This window comes from Rhinolophus ferrumequinum, chromosome 14 (genome assembly GCF_004115265.2).
Source record: "Rhinolophus ferrumequinum isolate MPI-CBG mRhiFer1 chromosome 14, mRhiFer1_v1.p, whole genome shotgun sequence".
Classification (NCBI taxonomy): Eukaryota; Metazoa; Chordata; class Mammalia; order Chiroptera; family Rhinolophidae; genus Rhinolophus; species Rhinolophus ferrumequinum.
The window spans coordinates 28,331,135-28,335,456 of NC_046297.1; the positions used below are offsets into that span (position 1 = coordinate 28,331,135).

General features: G+C 39.0%; 1 pseudogene; it reads right to left on the bottom strand.

Moving 5' to 3' along the window:
- Positions 1–525: 525 nt before the first annotated feature.
- On the bottom strand, positions 526–914 carry LOC117033706 (60S ribosomal protein L32-like; annotated as a pseudogene).
- Between the last annotated feature and the right edge of the window lie 3,408 nt (positions 915–4,322).

The window sequence follows — 4,322 nt, forward strand, 5'->3', positions numbered from 1 at the left end:
CTTTTTATCTTAGTCCAGCCAAGTGTTTGTCAATTTTATTAATCCTTTCAAAGAACCAGCTGTTTGTCACATTAAATTTTCCTATTGCCTTTTTGTTCTGTATGTCATTTAGTTCTGCTCTGATATTTATTATTTTCTTCCTTCTGCTGACTTTGAGTTTCGTTTGTTCTTCTTTTTCAAGTTCTTTAAGGTGTAATGTGAGGTTATTTATCTGAGATTTTTCTTGTTTCTTGTTAAGATAAGCCTGTAAAGATATAAATTTGCCTCTTAAAACTACTTTCCCAGGGGAGGGAAAAAGAAAAAAAACAACAAACTGCTTTCCCTGCATCTCTAAAATTTTGGTAGGATGTATTTTCATTCCCATTTGTTTCTAGGTATATTTTGATCCCTCCTCTTTTCTTCTTTCGTTGACCCAGTCATTCTTTTATTTATTTATTTATTTATTTATTTATTTATTTATTTATTTGAAGAATTTTGTGGTTTTATTAAAACACAATTTCCACACAAGCTGTCTATTCATTTTCTTCACTGCCGGGCATTGGGATTGGTGATGCTGATGGCCAGTGGGCTGCTCTTTCTGAAACGGCTTTGTGGTTCTTTGAGGAGATGTTGGGAGCAATCTCAGCACAGTAAGATTTGTTGCACATCAGCAGCACTTCAAGCTCTTTCACATTGTGTACCAGGAACTTCCGAAAACCACTGGGCAGCATGTGCTTTGTTTTCTTGTTACTCTCATAATCAATTTTGGGCATCAAGATCTGCCCCTTGAATCTTCTGCGCAGCCTGTTGTCAATACCTCTGGTTTTCTGCCAATTACGCTTTATTTTGACATATCGGTCTGACTGGTGCTGGATAAACTTCTTGGTCCTCTTTTTGACGATCTTGGGCTTCACGAGTGGTCTGAGGGTAGCCATGATACGTGTTGTTGGGATAACGTAGAATATTTGGAATTCTTTTTGAGCTTCTAAGGCCTGGTGGGTGTGCAACCACTTTCACCAGAAGTTGAAGTCACTCCTCCATCAGCTTTTAAAGGATTTCTGCCGTCATTTCTTCTGCTCGACCCAGTCGTTCTTTAAAAGTATGTTGTTTAATCGCCACATATTTGTTTTTTTTCTCCTTTCTTTTTGCAGTTGATGTTTAATTTCAAAGCCTTGTGATCAGAGAATATACTTGGTATGATTTCAATCTTAAATTTGCTGAGGCTAGTTTTATGTTCCAATATATTGTATATCCTTGAGAATGATCCATGTACACTAGAAAACAATATATAGTCAGATGTTCTAGAACAAAATTCTCTATAAATGTCAGGTATGTCTATTTCATCTAATGTATCATTTAGGGCTGCTGTAATTTTGTTTATTTTCTGTATGGGTGATCTATCCAAAGCTGTCAATGATATATTTATGGCCTCTACTATAATTGTTTTTTTGGTTAATTTCTCCCTTTAATTCTATTAGCTGTTTCTTGGTATATTTCAGTGCTCCCTGATTGGGGGCATAAATACTGATGACTGCCATATCTTCTTCTGTATAGTCCCTTTTATCATTAAGAAATGTCCATTTTTGTCTCTTGTTATCTTTTTTATCCTGAAATCTGTTTCAATGCTATCAGTATGGTATACCTGATTTTCTCTGGATACCATTTGCTTGGAATGCCAATTCCCATTCTTTTATTTTTGTGTTTATATTTGTCCTTGTAACTGAGATGTATCTCTTGGAGACACCATGTGGTTGGTTTTAGTTGTTTGATCCAATCTGCTCCTCTGTGCCTTTTTATTGGTCAGTTCAGTCCATTTACATTTAGCGTGATTATTGATATATGAGGATTTCCTATCATTCTATCTTTGGTTTTCTGATAAGACTATGTCTCCTTTGTTTCTCTGCCTTCTTGTTGCTGTCTATTATTTCAGTGTGGTGGTATTCTATGATTTTTCCTCTGTTTCTTCTTTTATTATGTTATATATTTCAGTTCTGGAATTTTTGTTTTGAATGGTTACCATTAAGTTTGTGTAAAAGAAAGTTTGATATTTAGAGTATTCCATTTTCTTCAGCATGCTTACTTTCTTCTCTCCCTTATGCCAGTTCACATCTTTACTCTCCCCCCTTTTATGTTCTTGCTGTCACAATTTATCCCTATTTATGCTGGTCGAATAGCCTTCTTCAATATTTCTTGTAGTTCAGGTCGTCTGTCAGAAAATTCCCTCAGCTTCTGTATGTCTGGAAAGGTCCTTATTCCTCCCTCATATCTAAAGGATATCTGCTGGATATATTATTTTTAGCTCATAATTTCTTTCTTTCAATAGTTTGAATATTTGAGTCCACTCCCTCCTGGCTTATAGAATCTCTGCTGAAAAATTGATGATAATCCACTGAGCTTTCCTTTGTAGGTTACCGTCTTCTTTTCTCTGGCTGCCTTGAGGATTATTTCTTTGTCGTTAATTTTTGACAGCTTCAATACAATGTGCCTTGGAGAAGGCCTGTTGCATTTGAGGTAATTTGGTGTTCTATTTGCTTCTTGGATTCGAGGATCCAGTTCTTTCCACAAGTTTGGGAAGGTCTCTTTTTGAGACTATTTGTTTGAATATACTCTCTACTCCCTTCTCCCTTTCTTCTCCTTCTGGTATGCCCATTATTCTTACATTACACTTTCTGATGGAGTCAGAAAGTTCTCGTAGAGGTCTTTCATTTCTTTTAACTCTTAAGTGTCTTGAGTCTCTCGCTTCTTCAATCTTTGTCATTTCCAGATTTCTATCTTCGATGTCACTGATGCTTTCTTCCAACTGGTCAGCTCTAGTATCTAAGCTGGCTCTTTCATTCTTCATTTCTGTTATTGAGTTCTTCATCTGCAGAAATTCTATTTGGTTCTTTTTTAAAATTTTAATCTCTTTGGTAAAATATTCATTTTGTTCTCTGATTGTGTTTCTGGTTTCATTAAACTGCCTGTCTGGGTTTTCTTGCATCTCATTGAGTTTTTGCAAAACTGCAGTCTTGTATTCTGTCATTTAAATCACATATTTGCATGTCTTTAAATTCATTTTCTGGAGACTTTTCATTTTCTTTCTGAGCTGCTTTGTTACCTTGGTTATTCATGGAAATTAGTGAGTTATTATTTCTCTTTCTAGGCCTCTACAAGAGTGGGTTCTGCAACAGGTTGGTAGAAAAAGGTCTTCCTTTTGCTTTCCAGTAGGTATTGGTAAAATGCTTTATTTTCTTTCCAACTGCAGCCTTTAATTTTCTCTCACACTGTACTGTTTTATTTTCTGTGCACTGTTCCAGCTTTCCACACAATGGAAGGAGTCCCTGGAGGTGGGCTTCTCCTCTGTGAGCAGTTTTCCTTGGTCTCAGGGCACCGCCTCTGTTGGGCAATGTGAAAAACTTCTGAAATTCCAAAAGTCTTCCTGTACCAGATTCAGGGCCTGTGTGTTTCAGTGGCTCAGTTTACCCTTGCAGGGATCCTCCCAAATAGGTGGGGGCATCAGCGGGGTGGGTTGTGAGAGGTGGCTTCAAGCAACAGCAGCTACTACCAGCACAGCCCATCCTACACACAGGGCTGCTTCCCCTTTGCCAGAACTGCGGGCTGTAGTTCTCAGAACTGCAAATATTCTGTTCTTTTCATCTGACACTACCACTATTCTGCTTCTAGCACTGGGCAGGTGGGGGTGGGGTGAACTCTGGGAGGGTGGGGAGGGATTGGCGAGGCTCACACCTAAGCCTTCCACCCTCTGCTTGTCAATGAGGTCTTAAACCTCCGTTTTCACTCTTCTTCCCTCAGTCTTTGTTCCGAGGTCTCTGCCATGAGCGTTGCGTTCAACTGTATTATATGCTGATCCCTCAGGTGGGACTGTAGGCCATAAGGGGAGCATTAGCAGTCTGAATTCTTCCCTCTCCTGTGGCTGGGATAGCTCTGGAATGCAGGGAGGTCAGAGATCTGAGCTACATCTCCATCCTGCGCCTGCGTGGCCTGCATCTCTGTCTCCGTACTTCCAACTTCCGTCCTCTCCCACTCGCCCAATTTGCCCACCTTCAGATGATTTCAGTTGCGTGTATCTTAGACTTGCCTATCTGCCATGCAGGGAGTCCTTTGTGGAATCATCGTTTTCAATTTGTTGTAAAGTGCAGGGGAGATTTCAAGAGGCTTACCTCATGCTGCCGTTTTAATGACGTTCATGCTTTCCAAGTTTTAATATGTATGTGTCAATATTACACACCTCTTGTAATATTATAATTTCAGCCTCTGAAGAGGATAACTATCTGCCAAGACATACGAAGTCTGACAATTAAGGTCACGAACTCATCCTAGAAGAAGTGCTACATACCTCATTG